Raw genomic sequence first — 25,197 nt, 5'->3', positions numbered from 1 at the left:
GTTACAGTTACTCTCTGTCAAGGTTTATGATCTCAGACAAGACTGCAGTCTATTTCTAGACTACTAAAGGTGATAATTACTTCAATTACTAGTTGACACGTTACCTTTAACATTACAGTGAATTTGCAAGAATTGCATGGGTCAGAACGCCTACTCTGCCACTGTAATAAATATCTCAGTGTTGGAAATCCCAGAGGATTTCATAGCTCATGAGACTTAATGGAGTTCTCAGTAGTTTCTACGAAGTAATAACGTCATCTCAGATGTTTCTCCTGCAATAAAACTAGACATAAATGAGTCAACTGTTGACCTAAAGTAAGGCAAAAGAGCTTTAAAGTGAATGAGATATCAGATTATTAAACTTTGGTCTTGGATAAAGAAATGTTTATACTGAGATCTACTGTATGACTTTTGATTGCAGACTTTAGTATCTCAGCAAATCTGAGAATAGAGATATATTCATTTACTGAGGATACATTGGAGTTTTTTCTCAGGAGATACATCCAGTATACCTTTTTTTTTTCCCCCAATAGAATGAATGATGTAAATCTCTTCATCGTCTTGTTTTTGGACTGACAGGTCTTAGCCTCGAGTGGTGTAGTTTTGTTCTGGGTTGTGGAGGATCTGGATTTCACTCTAATTCTATGTGATTATAGATTGGAAGATAGCCTTTTTATGTTGTTCCTTTTTTCTTACTATATTTCATTAATTGCATGATCAAAGGATTCATACGCAATTATATTTTAGCTGTTTTTATAATGGCAAACTCATAAACATGCTGAGCTGTTGCTGTGACTGCAGAGCAAAATTTTGCCTCCGGCTCTGTTGTGCTGCAATTCTCTGTTGTTCTACACTACCAAGCACCAAACTCCATAGACCAAACAGTCTGGGGAATCACTTTGAAGCTGCTGGCTTTGAGCAGTGATAGCACTTTGCTATAGTTGACTGACACTGCCGTTAGACAGAGCATATGACATTCAGTCTTATAGCAGCAGAACTTGCTGACTTTCCAGTTCAGTTTGAATGGTATTTTATGAGTTTAAGCTAGAGTTCATTTCACACATCAGGGCTCAACATTAAGCCTTGACATGTGCTTGTCCTTTTTACAAATAAATTGGTCAGTCACGCTGGTCCAAATAATAAAAAAAAGTTACTTGTCCAGAAAGAAAAAGGGATTGTTTGTGGTGTAAATGTGATTTATTCTAAAGCAATATTCTCATCAGTGCTCTGCAAGCTCATATTCAAATAAGTATATTTGTGATATTTGGCCATTTAAATTGGTTTCCAGGGCATTTTTACTTTTATAAAGGGTCTACCCTTATTAAATGTATTAAAAGTTATCTGTTATGTCAATTTCTTACATTTTATTTGTTAATTTAGTTAGAGTAATAAGACTATAAGCCTCTTACCAATCAAATGAAAATCAACAAAATCCTCTGCATAAGAAACACAGAAGCTGCATTTGAACTGGCATTTAGATGCATTTACACAGACTGTGTAATGAAGATCAGAGGTAGTATGAATGCATTTATATTGCAGAATTATGGCATAAATAGTGTTATTTATTTATTTACTTAATATTCAAATATGAAATGGTACTTTTTTCACTGGCAATAAAAGGAAGCAAGTGACTATCGTAATGAGAGAGTCATTGAATGTTGTAACTGCTGATTCATTGAAGAACAACACAAATAACAGTCTTTATGAATAGGTCATGTAATTGCTGACTCAACCATTCAAAACTGCTGAGTCCTTCAGTAATTAAACAGTTGTTGCTCAGAAATACACGACTGTAGTCATTGCTTGGAACCATTTTCGGCAGTCAATATTGTGAAAACCGCACTCTTGGTTGTGCAGTGTTGCTCATCATATGTAAAAAATTAAATAATAAGATGTAAAAAGCAAATAAACCAAACTAAACTAAATTAAAACAAAAAGCAAAACTAAAAACAGAACAAAAACCAAAACTGACCTACATAACGTAACACTTCAGCTTATGTCCTTAGCAAATATATTGATACACTGGTCTTTATAATTAATTAAAAAATATTACTCATCAAAAAGAGTGTTACTTTGGATTAAAGTTTTTGGTTACACTTTATTTTGATGGTCCACTTTAGACATTCTACTAACTATAAGTAACTTTGTAACTACATGGCAACTAATTCTTATTAATTTGCAACTACATGTCTACTAACTCTCAGAGTAGACTGTTAGGGTAGGTTTAGGGTTAGTAGAATAAGTTGACATATACTTGCAAAGTTTCTTATAGTCAGTATGTTGTATGTTGTGGACCCATCAAAATAAAGTGTTAGAAGATATTAAGCAGACAGTCTACTAATACTCTAATGACTGCTAGTTGACATGAAGTTGCAAAGTTACTTACTGTTAGTAGAATGTCTAAAGTGGACTATTGAAATAAAGTGTTACCATTTTTATTTTTTATTTTTTTTTTTTAAAGTTGTATGATATAAACATGATGGAGTTGTTTTTGTTTCAATAACATTCAGTGCATGTTCAAGAGAGAAAGAGATCATGTTTGTGATGCTCCAGGCAAAATTATCCTCTCACTGTGAGGACCTGAACTCATCGGTGGCATTCCTCATACAGGGCATCAGAAGACACACACAAATACGCTCTTCTGATGAAACTCTGGACATACCTGCAGTAGTGTTGCTCCTCTTTCTGTGTCGTCTTTCCCTTGACCCCTCTCATTCTACACTCTCTTTCCTGTTCTCCCCTCATTTTCTAGAATATGAACACTGAATTTTCTTGGGAACAGATGGGTCCTTGCCTCAGTCAGTACATCATGTCCAAATCATAGCAATCTGCCAAGGCAAACAAGTGGAATGGATATGAAGTCATCCAAGAGCCAGAGGCGTTTCAAAGCAGTTCGCAAGAATGACAGTATTTGCTTACCCTCGTCCTTTCAGAAAAAAGCATAAATCATTTGCATACCATTGATTCTTGAGTACAAGCTAGAAGTGTTTACCAGCTGAGGAATTATTCTGGATTCATCTGTTAAAGTATGGTATTTTTGCGCCACTAATTGGAATGGCAAAAATAATGAGTGTTATTTGAAAATTCTCAGCGTGAATTCACCAATTGAACAGGCTCTAGATACGTAATTCCAACCTTTAAAGTACAGAGCGAGAAGGATGAATCAGTGTTCATTTAAGGGCAGCCCTTCGCCCGCTCAGCTGCACATTAGCAAACTACATGTATGCGATTCATTGCCTCTAAGGCACTTTGTCAACTTCCGCATCGGAGCTCAGGGTCCGGGGCAGTGTGCCATATATGAGCGATATATTAGTGTCCAGTAGCGGATAACAGAAAAGGGAGGACTGTCAGAGTGATTTATTCAGAAGCAAAAGAGAAGAGAGAGAAAGAGAGAGAGAGAGAGAGAAACCTGCAGATTATGGAAAAAAAAAAAAAAAACTGTCAGCTACACCTCCGGGTCGCATCAAGGCAGTGAGGTAGAAAGCGGCGAGACAGTTGTTTACAAATGTATCCGTCTGTTTGCTCTTCACCACGGATGGGAATTAAAAGGCAAATTAGGGCCGTTGTGGTGGCGGTAAGTGTAAGGATGGGGGGGAGGAGCAGACGGAGAAGGAAGGAAAAACGCTTTCTGCAGGATGAGATTTCATCAGGGAATCAGCATTAACAATCAATCAAGCAACCTTGGTTTAGCTGGATTTAAGTGTTTGTGTTATGCATGTTATGCAGTATAATGTAAAAAAAAGAAAAAAAAAAAAGAAATATGAAAAAAATATGAAAAAGCATTCACAGGTCAGTCAGAGATACTGTATGCGGTCAAATGATCAGCATACTTGTCACTGATGTTCTGAAATTACTGTGGCAATCAGGACAGGGTTCATCACTGGAGAACAAAACAAGAATTATAAAATGGATAGTTCAGGCTCTGAATTTTGATTGGATGAGACATGATCAAAGCTATTCTAAAATGCTAACACATGCATGCGCACCAGTGAATGCACATCAGTTGATAAACAGCCTAGCAGAATAATAAGCTATATGCCTGACAGAAGGATTTATTCTGATTATTAATATAATAATAATAAACATTATCATCAATTAAACACAATATTTTATTATATTTAACATTTATTTATCACATTTTTTTGTTGTCAAATTTTGTTTGCTTACGGATTTAAAAAAAAAAAATATATATATATATATATATATATATATATATATATATATATATATACATAAATACAAACCCAATTCCAAAAAAGTTGGGACACTGTACAAATTTTGAATGAAAACAGAATGCAATGATGTGGAAGTTTCAAATGTCAATATTTTATTCAGAATACAACATAGATGACATATTAAATGTTTAAACTGAGAAAATGTATCATTTTAAGGGACAAATAAGTTGATTTTAAATTTCATGGCATCAACACATCTCAAAAAAGTTGGGACAAGGCCATGTTTACCACTGTTTGGCATCCCCTCTTCTTTTTATAACAGTCTGCAAACGTCTGGGGACTGAGGAGACAAGTTGCTCAAGTTTAGGAATAGGAATGTTGTCTCATTCTTGTCTAATACAGGCTTCTAGTTGCTCAACTGTCTTAGGTCTTCTTTGCCGCATCTTCCTCTTTATGATGCGCCAAATGTTTTCTATGGGTGAAAGATCTGGACTGCAGGCTGGCCATTTCAGTACCCGGATCCTTCTTCTACGCAGCCATGATGTTGTAATTGATGCAGTATGTGGTCTGGCATTGTCATGTTGGAAAATGCAAGGTCTTGCCTGAAAGAGACGACGTCTGGATGGGAGCTTATGTTGTTCTAGAACTTGGATATACATTTCAGCATTGATGGTGCCTTTCCAGATGTGTAAGCTGCCCATGCCACACACACTCATGCAACCCCATACCATCAGAGATGCAGGCTTCTGAACTGAGCGCTGATAACAACTTGGGTTGTCCTTGTCCTCTTTAGTCCGGATGACATGACGTCCCAGTTTTCCAAAAAGAACGTCAAATTTTGATTCGTGTGACCACAGAACAGTTTTCCACTTTGCCACAGTCCATTTTAAATGAGCCTTGGCCCAGAGAAAACGCCTGCGCTTCTGGATCATGTTTAGATATGGCTTCTTTTTTGACCTATAGAGTTTTAGCCGGCAACGGCGAATGGCACGGTGGATTGTGTTCACCGACAATGTTTTCTGGAAGTATTCCTGAGCCCATGTTGTGATTTCCATTACAGTAGCATTCCTGTATGTGATGCAGTGCCGTCTAAGGGCCCGAAGATCACAGGCATCCAGTATGTTTTTCCGGCCTTGACCCTTACGCACAGAGATTGTTCCAGATTCTCTGAATCTTTGGATGATATTATGCACTGTAGATGATGATAACTTCAAACTCTTTGCAATTTTTCTCTGAGAAACTCCTTTCTGATATTGCTCCACTATTTTTCCCATCTTGACTTCTGAGAGACACTGCCACTCTGAGAGGCTGTTTTTATACCCAATCATGTTGCCAATTGATCTAATAAGGTGCAAATTTGTCCTCCAGCTGTTCCTTATATGTACATTTAACTTTTCCGGCCTCTTATTGCTACCTGTCCCAACTTTTTTGGAATGTGTAGCTCTCATGAAATCCAAAATGAGCCAATATTTGGCATGACATTTCAAAATGTCTCACTTTCAACATTTGATATGTTATCTATATTCTATTGTGAATAAAATATAAGTTTATGAGATATGTAAATTATTTCATTCCTTTTTTATTCCCAATTTGTACAGTGTCCCAACTTTTTTGGAATCGGGTTTGTGTGTATATATATATAATTTCCAGGCCTGGTAAAGTCAACAAGTCTGAACAGCCTCTAAAATGAGGTCATTTTCTGTCCCAGCATCAAAATGTCCCTGTGCACAAAATGAGATTCATATAGAAATTCTATTTCCAGACTACTAAAGGTGATAATTACTTCAATTACTAGTTGGCACATTATCTTTAACAGTTAATTCACAAAAAAAAAAACTAAATTATAATAGCATGGCGCAGAATGCTTACTCTGCCACTGTAACAAAGAGCTCAGTGTTTGAAATCCCGCTGCAGTTAATAATAATAATAATTATTATTATTATTATTATTAATGGTTTTGTAGAGCTACAAAATACGTACACTATACTGTACCTGCAAAGTTGACAAAAAACTAAGAACTTGCAATTTTTTCTATATTCAAGTTACTTTTATAATTTAAACATTTTTGCCATTCCTTTAAATAGTCATATGCTGTAAAAACATACCACCAATATGAATAAACAAACAAACAAACAACAACAAAAAAATAAAATAAAATGTTTAATTAAAATTAATAAAGTATAACTATATGCAGACCACTCCAAGACCTGATCTTTACAGAAAAGCTAATGCAGTGCAAACCATAAAATAATGATGCCACAAATATAGCAAATATTTTGAATAAAACACACTAATCATGTTTTTGTAACAAAATTGTCTTTCAGTGGCAACTGGAAAATATAAACAACTGCATTGCATTGCAAGTTATGATCTGCTTATTAATAATAGCTGCAAAGAAAAGTCCAATTCCCTATTAATTTCTGATGAAAAGTATGGAGGACGAGAAATTACTTAAGTATAAATAGATAAATAAATAAATACAGAAATGCAGAAATAAATAAATAAATGTAGAAATACATAAATACATGAATAAATATATAAATGAAGAAATAAATATAGAAATAAATAAATTACATTAATAAATAATTAAATGTTGAAATGCAGAAATAAATGCAGATATGCATAAATGAATTAATAAATTATTTTGTCAAAATTGTAATTTTTAATTGTACTATTTTTGCACCATTTGTGTTATACTACATTTATTTATGCATTTATTTATGTATTTTTACATTTATTTATGCATTTCTACATTTATTTAGGCCTATTTCTGTATTTCTGTGTCCGCATGTTAATTAGGTAGGTGGTCCTAACCGCTCTCAATGCAGGATTGGCCAATTAGGCAAACCAGTCAGAACAACCATTTCTGTGAGAAACCAGAGATAGCAATTAGCCTAGTTAGCTTGTTAACTTTATTAACTGCGGTCAAGCCAGCCGCGTCTTGCGAAGTCGGAACTACCAAGGACGCAAGTCCTAACTTTGCGTACTTGGTATTGAGAAATGGCTTGTGTATTTTCAAGACGCGGCTGGCTTGACCGCAGTTAATAAAGTTAGCAGGCTAACTAGCATTCATTGCTGCATGAATTTATGTATTTCCACATTTATTTAATTTTACATTTATTTATGCATTTCTACATTTATTTATTTCTGTATTTCTGTGTCCGTATGTTAATAAGGTAGGTGGTTCTAACCTCTCTCAATGCAGGATTTGTTCAACAGGATCATCATTGTTTCGGCTGTACCATTGCTAATGATTTGCGTTTAATAGCAAGTGATGTAGATCATGCACCAAGCGACTACCTTCTGTTTCGTATGGAACGTGTAGTCGATGACTTAGTTATCAGTATCTAATGAACTGGAATACACTACACGACTTTTAAAATCTGAACAGATTTTTAAAGCACTAGGCATCATACACTTACCGACTTCGTAAATAGTGACAAAGGAAAACTGGGCATCATACACTATGCGACTGAAGATCATACACTACCAGACTTTAAAGTTGTTCCGATCACAACAAACTCACAGAAACATGCGCCTTGTTACTAGGAGAGCATGACAAATGAAAACCTTGCTACATACATCACTTGCTATTAAACGCAAATCATTAGCAATGGTACAACCGAAACAATGACGATCCTATTTAACAAATCCTGCATTGAGAGAGGTTAGAACCACCTACCTTATTAACATACGGACACAGAAATACAGAAATAAATAAATGTAGAAATGCATAAATAAATGTAAAATTAAATAAATGTGGAAATACATAAATTCATGCAGCAATGAATGTAGTATAACACAAATGGTACAAAAATAGTACAATTAAAAATGACACTTTTGACAAAATAATGTATTCATTCATTTATTTATGCATATCTGCATTTATTTATTTATTATTTATTTCAGAATTTATTTATTTATCCATGTATTTCTACATTTAATTATTTATACTTAAGTCTTTTCTCGTCCTCCATAGAAAAGCTTAACATTCACATGCAATTGATTTTGATGTTAATATATTTTCACTATTAATGCATTTGAGATATATATATATTAGGGGTGTCAATGTTAACGCGTTAACGCAAGCGATTAATCAAACATTTTTAACACGTTAATATTTTTTTTAATGCAGATTGATCGTTTGATAAGATATGACCCCAACTTCTTCCCGTCATCGCAGCTCAGAAGGTTATCTATCATTGTGTGATGAGGGTACAGCGAACCAGTGTTGCCAGGGCAGCGGCACAAGTGGGCTATTTTGAAAATACAGTTGCGGGAAAAATTGTAGAGACGTGGGTTGCGGTTTTTTGGGCTACTTTTTTTAATGTACCGCGGCCGCCCAAAGTGTATATAGACAAATAAAAATAAAAATAGATCCTTTTACTAATATGTATTATACTTGGAATGTATCCCTGGCAACTTAAGAACGGAGAGGCGGTTGTACATTTACATTTACATTTACATTTAGTCATTTAGCAGACGCTTTTATCCAAAGCGACTTACAATTGGGGAATACATCGGCGATTAATCTTGAAGAGGCAATCAGACATATGAAGTGCTTGCAACACCAAGTCTCAGACATTGTTCAAATAAATACAAACTACCAAAGGAAGGAATAAGTAAAGATAATTTTTTTTTTTTTTTTTTTTAAGTTTAGGATGAAGTCAAGTGCTGTCGAAAGAGATGAGTTTTCAGTTGTTGCTTGAAGATTGACAGGGATCCAGCATTCCGGATAGAGGTGGGAAGATCGTTCCACCAGCCAGGAATGGTGAATGAGAATGATCTAGAGAGTGATTTTGCGCCTCTGTGATGGTATCACGAGGCGTCGCTCACTAGCAGATCTCAGATTTCTGGAGGGATGTAGTTTGTTAATAGAGAGTGCAAGTAAACGGGTGCTGAGCCAGTGGTTGTTCTATATGCAAGCATCAGTGTCTTGAACTTGATGCGAGCCGTGATTGGTAGCCAGTGCAGGAGATAAAGAGAGGTGTAACATGGGCTCTTTTGGGCTCGTTGAAGACCAGTCGTGCCGCTGCATTCTGAATCATTTGTAGAGGTTTGACTGTATTAGACGGAAGTCCAGCCAGAAGAGCATTGCAATAGTCCAGCCTAGAAATGACAAGGGCCTGGACAAGAAGTTGTGCAGCATGCTCTGTCAGAAAGGGCCTGATCTTTCTGATGTTATATAGTGCAAACCTGCAAGATCGAGCAGTTTTGTAATGTGGTCTTTGAAGGTCAGCTGATCATCAAAGATTACACCAAGATTTCTGACCGAAGTTGATGGGGTTATTGTTGATGAACCTAACTGGATCGTGAAGTCATGCTGTAGAGTCGGAGTGGCAGGGAGGACAAGAAGCTCAGTCTTTGCCAGGTTGAGCTGCAGGTGATGTTCTTTCATCCATGCCGAGATGTCCGCCAGGCAACCTGAGATCCTTGCAGTTACCGTTGGATCATCTGGTTGAAAAGAGAGGTAGAGCTGTGTGTCATCAGCGTAGCAATGGTATGAGAATCCATGTGCCTGTATGATGGGACCCAGTGATGTAGTGTATGTGGAGAAGAGGAGGGTCCAAGAACTGATCCCTGAGGAACCCCAGTGACCAGTGTATGTGCTTTGGATACCTCACCTCCCAGGCCACCCTGAAAGACCTACCAGTGAGATAGGATTCAAACCAGCGAAGTGGAATGCCAGAGATGCCCAGTGATGAGAGGGTGGACAGGAGTATCTGATGATTGACAGTGTCAAAAGCGGCAGATAGGTCCAGCAGAATGAGGACTGATGATTTGGAATGGGCTTTTGCAATTCGCAGGGCTTCAGTGACCGAGAGAAGCGCAGTCTCAGTTGAATGGCCCTCCTGAAACCTGACTGTTTAGCATCCAGTTTGTCGTTCTGTGAAAGAAACAGTGAGACTTGGTTGAAGACAACTCGTTCAAGTGTTTTCGCTATGAACGGAAGGAGAGAGACAGGTCTGTAGTTTTCTATAAGAGAAGTGTTTAATGTAGGTTTTTTGAGCAGTGGGGTTACCCGAGCCTGCTTGAACGCAATGGGGAAGTTACCTGTGAGTAGGGATGTGTTGATGATGTGTGTGAGTGCAGGTAAGAGTGTGGGTGAGATTGCTTGGAGAAGGTGTGAGGGGATTGGGTCAAGAGGACATGTTGTAGGATGGTTGGAGAGGAGAAGCTTGGATACTTCAGCTTCAGTGAGTGGACAGAAAGAAAAGATGGGAGTTTTAGCAGTGGATGTGGTAGGGTGAGGGTCCTGTGTGCGTGGAGGTGAAAACTGACCACTGATTGATCTAGTTTTGTCTGTAAAGAAAGTGGCAAAGTCATCAGCTGTAATAGAGGTGGAGGGAGGAGGTGGAGGGGACAGAGGAGGAATTAAATGTTCTGAAGAGATTACGCATGTCTGGAGCGCTGTCGATCTTGTTGCGGAAATGTGAGGATTTGGCAGTGTGGACTTTAGCAGAGAAGGATGTGAGCATAGACTGGTACCTACTGAGGTCCGACAGATCGTTTGATTTGCGCCATTTTCTCTCTGCCGCTCTGAGTGTAGTCCGATGTTCACGAAGAACCTCGGATAACCAGGGGTTGGAAGGAGCAGCCCGTGCGGGCCTAGAGGAGAGAGGACAAATGTCGTCTAGACAAGAGGTTAAGGTAGAGCATAAAGTCTCAGTAGCTGCGTTTACATCCAGAGATGAGAAATGGGTGGGTGAAGGAAGAGGAGGATACCACAGAGGAAAGATGGGAAGGAGAAAGGGAGCGCAGGTTTCGTCTAAAAGTAACTGGTAGGGGTTGGTGGCACAGGAGAAGCAAAGTGTAATGTAAATGTAATGAAGAAATGGTCCGAAGTATGTAGCGGTTGTACCAGAATGTTATCTGCAGTACAATTGCGTGTGTAAATTAAGTCAAGTTGGTTGCCTGATTTGTGCGTGCTAGTAGTGGTAAGGCGTTTGAGATCAAGCGAAGCTAGGAGTGCATGGAAGTCTGTAGCATAAGGCTTGTCTAGGTGAATGTTGAAATCACCAAAGACTAGGAGTGGAGTGCCATCCTCCACGAAGAGGACAGCAACCCGTCCAGCTCCTCTAGGAAGGTGGCTAGAATTTGGCTAGGGGACGGTAAATGACCACGATCTGGAGTTTTATCGAGCTGATACAGTAATGGCATGAGATTCAAATGAGTTGTAATTGCATAGGGAAGAGCGGGTTGAGTATTTCCAATTGTTAGAAATGAGCAGACCAGTGCCTCCACCCGGCCAACTTGCCGGGGGTGTGAGAGAAAGAGAGATTAGTAGAGAGAGCAGCTGGGGTTGCTGAGTCTTCTGGACGAATCCAGGTCTCAGTCAAGCCCAAGATGCTGAGCGTGGATTTTAAAGAAAAAGCAGAAATGAAGTCAGCTTTGTTGACAGCTGACTGACAATTCCAGAGACCCACAGAGAAGGAAAGAGGTGTAGTGAAGGAGGTAGAGATAAGGCGCAGGTTAGCAGGATTACGTTGCCGTCTGCGTGGGACGTTAGAGCGTGGTTGAGAGAGAACCGAATAGTTTGGAAACACATGATAGAGGTGGCAGGAAAGAGGATGGAAACGGAGAGTGTGTAAGGGAAGGGGGAAAAAAGAAAAGATACTTAAGTGTGTCGCTCGGAGTCGTTGCTCGGTTAAAGTCGCGCAGGAAAAGTCGATGGTCTTTACCCTCGTCTGTCTTCACACGAGGAGGCTGAACGCTCGCTGATGCTTCCGCGTCAGCGCTCGGACCTCTGATAAATACAGCCTAACACACTACCGTGAAAACAGCTGTGGCGGCTTCTGATTGGCCCAGCCAATAGCCTTGTGCAAATAACTCAAGACGAAACTAACACTTCGCTAGCAAGGAGCACTGAAAATGATCCAGGTTCCTTCTTAGCCGAGGTGCAAATTATTATAATTAACAGAAAGTGCAATCAAACAACGAAACCTCAACGAAAATGCAGAATAGAAATAGAAGGGAAACGAAAGTATTCCTTCCCAACAGCAGGTAAATAATTTAAACAACAGATCTATGACTAAGTATCGCAACACTTACGAGCTGCTGTCCGCCTCTTCTGGTGAATATTCGGCTTCTCATCACAAACATCACAAACAACATTTCAGCCAGAGCAGAAGAAATAAACATGACAACAGCCACTATAGATTATATAAGATAATAAACACACGATTACGATAGATATGGTCTGTATGTGATTTTCTTGAAATTAATGTGTGCATCTGAAATGCTAATTTGTGCAGCGATAAAAAAGGCTATAAATAGCATATTTTACATTCTAACAGTAAATGACCAAATCCCACATGTGATCGCAACAATGAAGTTATTACAAACACTCTGGTGGTTTGAAGTGAGTTCTGAGTAAAAGTGAGTGCATTATTAATCTCATAAATTGTCTTATGTAGCATGATGCTAATATTAGCTCTAAAGCACCTGCAGAACAGGTCCACTTCTTCTTGATAATGCATTTTGTCATAATACTTCATGTAAGGTCGCAAGCAATGTTTTGTTGTATTTATTTAGAAATACTTTTGATAATAGTTGGGTAAATGTATACTGCGATGTGGCTTGGTAAACGTTTTATTGCCAGTTTAAAGGCTGATAATAGCTGAATAAAAACAAAAGAATAATGATAAAAGAATAAGAAGGATTATGTCTCATACCTGCGGAAGTGTGAAAGGTTCTGTTTCCTTAAACTAGTTTGTCATGCATTTCTTTTTCAACACATTTACAGGTAAATCCTAGTATTTTAAATTTGTGATTAATCATGATTAAACTTTTTTTTTAATCGATTGACAGCACTAATATATATATATTGCTACGGCCCATAACCATTTTAAGGCTCATTAATTCAAACAATTAAATAAAGGAACACCTGATGTGAATTTCAGGAAGCCTCTATTTAATTAATTTACGGAGTTCAACTCAAACATTCAGAAAATAATGCACAACAATTCATAAAGAATATTTATGAACATAATCTAATGGATAATAACAAAGACAGAATGATCAGCTCACGGGTAGGAAAGCTAAGAAAACAGATCCCTAACTACACCTGTTATATATACAGTATATATATATATAGAGAGAGAGAGGCAGAGGAGAGAGGCAGAGGAGAGAGAGCCACCCAACTGAAGCATAATGCCAGACAATGGTTATTATGCTAATTTATGACTGCACAGGGAACATTACCCTCCAATACTGATCAAAAAATTATGACCACAAAATAGGCCCAATTGTTCCGCCATAAAAAGTGAAATTCGGAAGGGCTTTTTTGTTAATACCCTGCGAAAAAGACTGTCAACAGAACATTGCAAAACATTGTGTATGTTTTCGTTTGCAATACAGGGATAATAGCTTGGTAAAGGTTGAATCTCTGATTATAGCACAAATATTGAAAAAGGGAAGAACCGGTGGCATGTTATTTTCTCACAGGATGAAAAGAATAATAGTTTCCTGCGAGATTCAGCATTGTTGTCCAGCTATCACCTGCCTTTGAGCTGTTTATAGAAATGTTTTATAAGTCTGAAGACAGTTAGGGCCACAATAATTCACCGCACAGTAATATAGACTCAAAAACCTCACACTCGGAGCGCAAGCCACGCATGATTTATTGAATTTGACATTGCATCTGCTGTTGTCCTGCATATGTAATGGAAAATCAGTTATCGTTAAGCAAGATTTGAAATGTTCCCAGTCTATATAAGAGGAAATATTTACAATGGAAGAGTATGAAAGGACAAGGTTAATTTTAAACTAAAAGCACTGATTTGGCCTTTTTTTTCTCATCTGTTTCATCCGTAATAAGGCTTATATTATATACAATTATGCATATTAATGAATTTCTGAAGTGATTACTGAGTTTCTATACTTCTGACATGCCAATAAGATCAGAAAGAAAGGTCTGCATATTATAATATTCCTTTTTTTCCTTTTTTTTCTTAGACAACTAGTTGTAGATGAGTTACTGCGGCCCAAGCAGCAGGAAGGAAGCTTCCATTCCCCAGGAGCAGCAGTGTCAGCATGACTTACACTCTTCCAGAAATAGTCTACTGATAGGAGGTGAGGATGTCAGCCTGACTTAGGTCAAACTGAAAAAGAGGCTTGGGAGATTTTACCTGCTGAGTGAACCTGTGTTTTTGGTCTGTAGGGGTGACATAGGGCACTTTTACACATTTATTTTTTGACATTCGCTTTGGGCTACTTTCAAAGGTGGTTGTAAATCTCACCTGACACTTGTATTTAATTCTCTACTTAATTTCAACATTTTCATCGTTGCTTTTCATCATGGCAAGATAGTCTAGGTCTGGTTTGAAATCATCACTTGGTTAGTGGAAACATGGGAATCCCTGCGTGGATTGCAAGATATACTTTAACATTTGATAATATGCGTGCATGTAATGTGAATTTAAGTGGATCTGGTTTGAAGGAAGTGCAATGTGGTCCATTACTGACTGTTCCACTCACAATGGAGATTCATTAGAGAAATATGCCTGAAGTAATATTGTAGCTCCAAGATGCACAGCATAAATCTGCTAAAAGCAGAATAACACGTTTTTATAAAACACCTAATTAAGAGGTTATGTAAATCCAAAAAATGATTACACTAATTAATGCACTGCTTGCTGAAGTGGTTATTTTCAATTAGTATGTGTTTATATGGTTGCTTAAAAATGCCGTGCTAAAGTGTTTGCATATGTGACAAAAAGTGTCTAAAGTGTGCAAAATGTGCCTTATTGCCACAATAATGACTGACTACAACATGACTACATCTACATGTTTTAAGGGCCAGTACAGAGAGAAATAAAAATGCAGAATTTCACACTTTGAAATGTGACAACATAAGGCAAATATGTATACAAGGCAAAACACCATATGTATATGTATATGTATATATTATATTATGTCAATTTTCAGATCTTTGCATTAAATATAGCTGTTGATGTGATGAGAATATTCACACCTGTGGAACTCAAGTAAGAAGTGTAACTGGGATCCAAAAACCTGATCCGAAACCCCAGTATCTCACTTGACGTTTACCTTGTTGACATCACAGCTGTTTTAGTAATACATTGTGTGAAAATTAAAAAAAAAGGAAACATGACATGAACCTTCTCTTATTGCAATATATACAGATTTTAGGATGTAAAATGTTGTGCAGATATCAGAAGTAATTTGCTTCAAAATTTGGGATCACAATGGGTCATTCCATGACCACTTTGTTTCCCCCCCCTAAAGCAATTCACAGAGGTTGGCTGATTGTGAAGATGGTTCCTAGGTAGCAATTTACTATAAATGTGCAGATGGTAGTGGTCACTGGTGACCCTTACTAACCTTCCAGTTGGTGTAATTCACATAAATTATGGACTCACATCTCCAACCCTTAAAAGGGCAGCCCAAAGTACAAGACCAACACAACACCTCATCAAGCTTCATCCAGCTAAGAAGAAGAAGAAGAAAAGAAGTGAATATATGTGAAAGGCTGATTATACACAATTACTACAGTAACTGCATGCTGGAGAAAAAGGAACAGGGTAAAGATGCCGTAAATGAACAGGTGTTAATGACCTCATAAATTCAACAGTCTAACCAATGAAAAATCATTTGCACATATTCTTTTCATTAAATGGACACTTTGCCCAAGAATAAAAATTCTGTCATCATTTACTCACCTTCATGTTATTCCAAACTCATAAGACTTTGATTATTCTTTGAATCACAAATGATGATATTTTTATGCAATCTGGGAGGTTTATGTCCTTCAACTGAAAGATAGATGACCAAAACTTTGTAAAACAAATCAATCTTAAAACAAGTCCATGTGAACTGAGCAATTTAATCCAAGTCTTGAGAAGAGATATGCTTGCTTTAAATAATTAACAGTTTTAATTTAAGTTCTTATTCACACATAAGAACACATAAATATACTGAGTACATCACATATTGTAACTACAGAACCTCTCAGGTTTCGTTAAATAATCTTAATTTGTGTTTCGAAGATACTCAATCCTTATGGGTTTGGAGAAACATGATCGTGAGCAAATTATGACAATTTTCATTTCTTGGGAGAACTATCCCTTTAAATACTAAAGAAAACAAATATGTTAAATTCGAATTTAGTGATTAGTCATTAATTATTTGATTCTCACTGGAACTCATCTCAAATATGGAAGCAATCAATCAACAATTCATAAGTAATCAATGCCCATAGAAAATTAATACACTGTCCTATTCATAATTCAACACAATGGCTCATAATTGCTTTGTGTCGGAACACATAAATTCATGCTGTTCATTCACAGTTCACTTTAGATGCTAGGAGGACTTCCTGCACAGCTGGTCCTACTAGAAAAAGCTAAATAAGTGTTGAGGAAAGCCGTTATTTTTCCTTGGCTCTGAGAGAAACGGCTCACAACAGCTTTGGCTCTAAATAGATATTCTGGCTTATAAAGAGAAAGACAAGACTGTGTTCATGGAAAGTGTGGGTTTCCAGGCGTGTGTGAGCATAAATGGGTTATTTCTGTCATGCAGCACCTTTTGAACCTACTGTACAGTTGATTTTTATAAACAATATATGGCTGTGTTGTAATTTAAGGAAATATTTATACACCTGACTTTCAGAAATATTTACCTGGTTAAACTCAGACACTTTAATTTATTAATAAATTTATTAAAACATTGCTATTAAATGAATATGATGAAACTGGAGAGCTAAATAAGACCTATAAAGCAAAGCTATTGCTTGGGATGTTTAGTCATTCGAAATATTGATGTTATCTCAGTGATTTATGTATTTTTACAAAATAGGATGGAAGAAGGCAAACAAACTAATGCCATAAACATCACAGAATTCATAAACTCCCTTGCTAATATTTAATGAAGTTCATGTTCTTGTTTTACTGGGAAAAAAAGAAAAAAGAAAATTTTGAAGAGGCTTTTTTTTTTATTATTATTATTATTTTTTTAGTTAGACAGCTTTGTGGGCAGCAGTCCAATCCAATACGGACGGACGGGCGAACGGACTATATTAATTAATTATACAGTATATACATGCTGCAAATTATTTTAATGTTTTGGACTGATTAATAGCTGATATTAAAAATCTATACTATCTATAAAAGTACTTTACACTAACACAACATCAATTGAACACTGGCATTATTAAATTATAAAATAATAATAATAATAATAACTTTGAGATCATTAGTTGATGGAAATTGCAATCTAGATACCAAACTATTTTTTTTTTTTTTGTCTCTTCAAACAAACAAACAAACAATTCAGCTAATAACCAAAATCAATATATATTGTGCATACCTAGATATTACAAAATACTATCTTTTACCAATTAAAACAATAATGGGGTGTTAATAATAATAATAATTTCAGTGAGAAAAAAATAAAAATAAAACTCTGGAATATTTCTTATTAAATTGTTAGTTGTATTTTGCAAAATTCACCCTCCTGCACACTTGTGATATTTTGATTAACAAAAGCAAACTATTATGATTTCTGTCCTTAAAAATGGAAAGTTTAATATTTTAGTGTATGTGTATTTTAGTGTATTTAATAGTGTATGTGATGGGGGCATAAAATATGTTCTGCATAACAGGATTGACTCAAATGTGGGCCACTGCTGTGCCGTGTGGGCATTTGAAGGCTGGAGAGACTCTGTATATGGACACAGTCTGTGTGGGGAGCTGAACAAACGCCGGGAAGGACTGTGTCCAACGAGTGCCACATCTAATCAGCCTCCATGTGTCCTTCACAGGGCGCTCAGCCGGAAAAACTGAAAATTGAGTGGAGCCATTTCTCTCTGGAGCTCTTGCTCTCTCACTCCCTCTGTTGCAGAGCCAATGTAAGATATAAGATTTCATAAGTGGATTATATAAGTGGATAAAAAGAATCTGACCTTTAATTCATGCAGCATTTACCTACACCAGCATAAATACAACATCGAATCATACAGCAGAGTTTCTGCACATGTCAGTCTAACCGCCAGTCTAAAATTGCAATTATCCAGTAGAATCTTTTGGACTCCTGGATTCCTATTGGATGTTGTGTAATATTTTACACATCCATAGATGGGTTGGATGAGAATAATGAATAATATTACTGGACATTTCAGGAAAATCACAAGCAGAGCTATACGCACATTATAAAATGAATGATTTTCATTCATTTCCTTTTGATGTCCTATCCATAGACATTATCCTGTTGGCAGCTAATCATAGTAGTCTTAATCAAATCTAAGACTCTATTTTAAAACCTTTAATCTACATAGGCAGCATCTTAACTGAAATGAAACTGAAATTATAAGTTTCTGAAAGTGCATTTGAGACTCGACTCATTGACTGATATTCAGTTTCTGTTAACATGTTGCTAAGCTAACAATCTCATTCTCTAAAATAGTGAATTTTAATACATGCATCCTTATCTGTAATAAATAATTTATAAATACATGTATAATCAAACATTTCTCTTTATACGCAAAGATGCATTTTGGGATTGCCTTCTCTGCAAAAGATGAATGCAATGCTGCCTTAGAATTTGGTATGTGTACCTTTTAAAACGGTGTTCTTTAATATATGAATATGATGCCTTGAAATGTAGCCTATGTAGGTGGCTCACAAGATTCTGTGATTTTTGTTTGTAAGAAACGAATCCATCAAGGCATTAAAACTTCTGGCCAAAACAATTCATAATCCAAAACCCATAATAACGCTTCCTCTACTGGAAAGTCTGGTTGCCCTCTCACATCAAAATCCATTTTTTAGATATGTTTTATAATTATTTTAGACTTTTTTTTTTTCTTCTTGTAAACATTCCTTGATCTGTGCATATTTCTCTCCTGATTCAGAGGAGAGAACCATGAAGAAAGCAATGTTATGCTTTTTTCACTGAAGAAACCAATATTATGGATAAAGGACTCTGGAAGCACTTAAAACATCTTGGATTCGTTTAATACAAACATGAAGCTTTTTGTTTCACAAGACATTAATTAATGGACCGAAGTCATGTGGATTATTGTGATATTTTTATCAGCTGCTTGGACTCTCATTCTGACGTCACCCATTCACTGCAGATGATCCATTGGCAAGGTAGTGATGTAATGCTACATTTCTCCAAATCTGTTCTGATGAAGAATCAAACTCATCTACATCTTGGATGGCCTGAATTTTCAGCTAATTTATCATTTTTGGTTGAACTATTCCTTTTAGAATATTTGAACTAATGCCTTGCATCTCTGTAGGATTTGAACAAATCTTACAGTTTGAACAAATCTTAATATGAATATGTGAATTTCAATCTTTATATGAATATGAGGGTTGCTAATATGAAGAACTTTGAGTAAGATTGTTTGCGTATTACTCAAAATTGTTAGCATCCTTTTGCTTTGCTTCTAAGGTGAGTTCATAAATCAGCCACATATTCGAGAATGTTTATGCTGCAGTCACCTGAACTTGTGTAAAGCTGAGTGGTGTTTTGTGTAAAAAGACTGGACAGTTTACTCTGTGGTATATTAACATTGCATGTTTTCTCTGCCTTGTAATTGAGCCACTTTGCCGTCCAATCACCTCGTACCGTGTATAGGATCTGTCATTAGAGCTAGAACCGCCGGCACTGTTATAAAAATGCAAATGAGTTGCTCCTCTGGAGGAATTCAGTCTATGTGCCTGCTGCAATGCTGATACATGGACACAATGTTAGTTATGAGCTTACTGGAGTGATTCTGTTATGGCATATTGTTGCGACATACTGCTTTTCAACTTTCTGCAAAGAATCAATCCTGTTCATTGAGCAATAATGTTAATGTCTGATGAGAAGGTTATGTTTCAGTGGATGTGAGACTTAGAACAGTTTGATAATAGGCCTACTTCACTATACAACTCTTGTTTATAAAGGACAAAGATGTGCAATTTTTAAATCATTTAAAAACCTCATTATGTGATTTTGCGAACCACTTACTGTGCTTACAAGTTAAATGGTTGACCTAAACTCAAGTTTGACAATGTATTAGTAAAACATATAATTACTGAGTTGATGGCTACTGGATGTCATTGCAGGCAATTAGTAAGAAGGGCAAACTAATAATAATGCAAAATAAAATATAAATTTGACTTCAATAGAACAAGCTGTAATAATGTCCTTTTTAAGTCAGACTTGGACAAAGAACAAGTGGTAGACAGTATTGTTTAAATAAAACATTATTATAAAATCAGTTTAAATGTAAAACTGTAAAGCATAATTGTGCCTGTCAGTGCAGAAAGCAAATGTCATTTGCCATTAAAAATCATTAAAGAATATCATTCTAGGATATGAAACGCCATTGAAATCAGCGCAATTGAGTAATACCTATAATGAAGACACTATTGAAAAGAACAGTTAGTGGTAAATTCATATGCTAATTGTAATATATAATAAAATGTCTTTATATAAACTTAGCTAAAGTGAAAGCAGCAGTTGGTAGACAGGAAGCTAGTTTGCAAATTCACAGAATAGGAGACAGGTATTGAAGTGGCTGCTTTCGCTGCTGTTTTCCCCAGTCAGCATTGAAGACTTTTAGTGCTGAATTAACAGTCCTGCTGAGATAAAGGTTTGTTTCCTGTCAGACTGAAAGGTTTCTTGCCTGTGAAAAGAAGTTAGGAGGTCACGTATCATTTCCTGTCTCTGCAGCCATGGACAAGTATGACAAGTTTGAACTAATTATTTCTTTATGCTTTGCGCAATTTTATTGAGTTGATGAGAATTTCACTTACTAACCCCATTGTATATTAAACACAACATTAATTTATTTATCGCCGTGCTTCTGGTTTCTCAAGAGCTGTTGCTAAAGTTGCATTATACATCAAATAATTACACAATTAATACAATTATCAATTAATCACAATAATTACACAATTAATACAATTAGTTGGCCATTAAGTTCCATAAATACCATAAGCCATTAGACTAATTTAAATTACATTTTAATTTTTTTCCATTGCTTTCCTTGCTTTTCCAAAACACACACACAGACACACACACACATGAGGTGAGGGAACATTATTTGATCCCCTGCTGATTTTGTACGTTTGCCCACTGACAAAGAAATTATCACTCTATAATTTTAATGGTAGGTTTATTTGAACAGTGAGAGACAGAATAACAACAAAAAAATCCAGAAAAAAACGTATTTCAAAAAAGTTATAAATTGATTTGCATTTTAATGAGTTAAATAAGTATTTGATCCCCTATCAATCAGCAAAATTTCTGGCTCCCAGGTGTCTTTTGTACAGGTAAGGAGCTGATATTAGGAACACTCTCTTAAAGGGAGATATCTCAGTTTGTTACCTGTATAAAAGACACCTGTCCACAGAAGCAATCAATCAATCAGATTCCAAACTCTCCACCATGGCCAAGACCAAAGAGCTGTCCAAGGATGTCAGGGACAAGATTGTAGACCTACACAAGGCTGGAATGGGCTACAAGACCATCGCCAAGCAGCTTGGTGAGAAGGTGACAACAGTTGGAGGAGGAGGAACGCTGCCTATGACCCCAAGAACACCATCCCCACCGTCAAACATGGAGGTGGAAACATTATGCTTTGGGGGTGCTTTTCTGCTAAGGGGACAGGACAACTGCACCGCATCAAAGGGACGATGGACGGGGCCATGTACCGTCAGGGCCAGGGTATTGAAAATGGGTCATGGATGGGTATTCCAGCATGACAATGACCCAAAACACACGGCCAAGGCAACAAAGGAGTGGCTCAAGAAGAAGCACTTTAAGGTTCTGGAGTGGCCTAGCCAGTCTCCAGACCTTAATCCCATAGAAAATCTGTGGAGGGAGCAAAAGATTGAGTTGCCAAACGTCAGCCTCGAAACCTTAATGACTTGGAGAGGATCTGCAAAGAGGAGTGGGACAAAATCCCACCTGAGATGTGTGCAAACCTGGTGACCAACTACAAGAAATGTGTGACCTCTGTGATTGCCAACAAGGGTTTTGCCACCAAGTACTAAGTCATGGTTTGCGAAGGGGTCAAATACTTATTTCACTCATTAAAATGCAAATAAATTAATAACTTTTTTGAAATGCATTTTTCTGTATTTTTTTTTTTTGTTGTTGTTATTCTGTCTCTCACTGTTCAAATAAACCGACCATTAAAATTATAGACTGATCATTTCGTTGTCAGTGGGCAAACGTACAAAATCAGCAGGGGATACATTTTTTTTTTCCCTCACTGTATATATCACAGATCGGCCAGGCTCATCCACCACCCAATCACAGCGCACACCGTCACCTGAATACTGATTGCACGCACCTGAATTTGCACTCTCATCAGGACTCCTTCAAAAGCACATGCCTCACTTCACTCAGTGTCCGGTCTCGTTCATACAAAGTGGACTCTTTATGCTAACCATACTGGATATACATACATATTGAGCTACCTGCCTATCAGTACCCTTGTTAAATATGATCAAAGGTGGCCGTGAAAATGAATCTGCATTGTTAATCCTTTTGATCTTTCATTTAAAAAAAATTCACAAAAATCTAACCTTTCATTGGATAAGAATTTAAAATGGGGGGGAAATATCATTATGAAATAATTGTTTTTCTCAAATACATGTTGGACACAATTATTGGCACCCCTAGAAATTCTTATGAGTAAAATATCTCTGAAGTATATTCCCATTCATATTCACAATTTTGAGCACTCCAGGGTGTGTAGTTGTGGCATAATGGTTAGGGAGTCGGGCTTGTAACCTGAAGGTTGCTGGTTCGATTCCCGCACCTGCAGGAATTGATGGTGGGGATTGTGAATGAACAGCACTCTCTCCACCTTCGTGTGTGTGTACTTGGATGGGTTAAATGCAGAGCACCATTTTGAGTATGGGTCACCATACTTGACAATACGTCATGACTTAACTTAACTTATTATGAACATGAAATTATCCAGCCATGGCTTCATGTTTCACAGAAATATAAATAGGAGGGAAACAAAGCCCAAATTCCCTTAATCATCCATCACAATGACAAAAACCAAATAATATATTTCTGATGTGCAGCAAAAGATAATTGAGCTTCACAAATTAGTGAAGTGGCTGTAAGAAAAGAGCTAGAGCAGTGAAAATCCCCATTTCCACCATCAGGGCAATAATTAAGAATTTCCAATCAAAATAAAATGAAACTGCCTGGAAGAGGACGTCTGTCTATATCGTCCTAATGCACGGTGAGAAGGAGAGTTTGAGTGGCTAAAGACTCTCCAAGGACCACAGCTGGAGAATTGCAGAAAATGCAATTTGTTTGGGAGGATTTCAAGAAAAATTATAATAGCTCATCCAAAAACAAACTCCAGCATATTCAGTTATCAGATACGACTGGAACTTCAAATGGGACTGGCTTCTATGGTCAGATGAAACTTAAAAAATAGCTTTTTAGCAGCAAACACTCAAGATGTGTTTGGTGAACACAGGGATAAAAAGTACCCCATGTGTACAATGAAATATACTGCTGCATTTTTTATGTTGTGGGCCTATATTTCTGCTGGAGGTCCTGGACATTTTGTTTAGCATCATGGATTCTATCAAATACCAACAGATAAAAAAATCAATGACTGACTCTGCTAGAAATCTTATAATGGGCCATGTTTGGATCTTCCAGCTGTACAATAATCCAAACATTAACCTCAAAAACAACACAAAAATGGGTCACTGAGCACAAAGCACTGAGCACAAAACCAAGCTTCTGCTATGGCCATTCCAGTCCTCTGACCTGAACCCTATAGAAAATGAGTGGAGTGAACTGAAGAGGAGAAGCATCAACAGAGAGCTGGGAATCTAAAGGGGCTGGAGTGATTCTGAATGAAGGAATGTTCTCTGATCTCTTGTCAGGTGTTCTCTAACCTCATCAGGCATTATATGAGAAAATTTAGACCTGTTAAACTGGCAAATGGAGGTTTCAAAAAGTATTGAATAAAAGGGTGCCGTTAATTGTGGCCAATGTGTATTAGAGAAAAACATTTATTTCATAATGATATTTCCCCCCATTTTAAATTCTTATCATCTAATGAAAGGTTAGATTTTTGTGAATGTTCAAAAAGATCAAAAGGATTAACAATGCAGATTAATTTTCACGGCCTTCTTTGATCATATTTACCAAGGGTGCTGATATTTTTGGCCATGACTGTATATATATATATATATATATATATATATATATACACACACACTGTGTCACACTTTCTAAAAGGAAAAAAAGGAAGTAGCACAACTGGTAAAGATAAGATCATCAAATCAGCATATTAGAATGATTTCTGAAGGGTCGTGTGACACTTAAGACTAAAGTAATGGCTGCTAAAAATTCAGTTTTGCATCACAGGAAAAACAAGCATTTTAAAAAGTGAAAACGGGTATTTGAAATTGTAATAAAATTCCATAATATTACAGTTATTTTCAATAATATAAATGCAGCCTAGGTGAACATAAGGAACTTCTGACTCCAGTCTTTTGAACTGTAATGTGCTTGATTCTTTTCATGAATCAGTTCAAACTGTTCATGTCAATGAATTGACACAGTACATATGATTCAATAATTATTTTCACGAATGTTTCAAAAATGTTCAAGAATGTTTCGGTAACACTTTACAATAAGGTTCATTAGTTAAACATTAATGTATTAACTAACATGAACTAACTATGAGCAATACATTTGTTACTGTATTTACTAATCTTCGCTAACGTTAGTTAATAAAAATACAGATGTTCATTGTTAGTTCATGTTAGTTCACAGTGCATTACCTAATGTTAACAAGATTTTAATAATGTATTATTAAATGTTGAAATTAACATTGACAAAGATTAATAAACGCTGTATAAGTGCAGTTCATTATTAGTTCATGTTAACTAATGTAGTTAACTAATGAACCTTATTGTAAAGTGTTACCAATGTTTCTGCATGGTATTTGTCATGCATTACAATCTGCAGGTACATATTGTTTATCACTGTTGTTACACTGACACCTATAAAT

At 36.6% G+C, this 25,197-nt stretch overlaps 2 long non-coding RNA genes across 3 annotated transcripts in view; one reads left to right on the top strand and one right to left on the bottom strand.

The window, feature by feature from the left end:
* Window positions 1-25,197, top strand: part of LOC131524977 (uncharacterized) — a 39,249-nt gene that overhangs the window by 13,490 nt on the left and 562 nt on the right. For both annotated transcript variants that reach the window (XR_009267133.1, XR_009267132.1), the window contains exons 5-6: window positions 8-69; window positions 14,133-14,249. This is a non-coding gene — a long non-coding RNA (uncharacterized LOC131524977). The remainder of the gene's footprint in view (window positions 1-7; window positions 70-14,132; window positions 14,250-25,197) is intronic.
* Window positions 10,028-11,876, bottom strand: LOC131524978 (uncharacterized). Its single transcript, XR_009267134.1, has 3 exons — window positions 11,794-11,876; window positions 10,669-10,784; window positions 10,028-10,062 (listed from the first exon to the last, which is right to left on the bottom strand). It is a non-coding gene; the product is annotated as an uncharacterized LOC131524978 (long non-coding RNA).

The sequence above is a fragment of the Onychostoma macrolepis genome, chromosome 18, assembly GCF_012432095.1.
Source record: "Onychostoma macrolepis isolate SWU-2019 chromosome 18, ASM1243209v1, whole genome shotgun sequence".
NCBI classification, from domain to species: Eukaryota; Metazoa; Chordata; class Actinopteri; order Cypriniformes; family Cyprinidae; genus Onychostoma; species Onychostoma macrolepis.
This window is presented reverse-complemented; position numbering and strand designations above follow the sequence as displayed.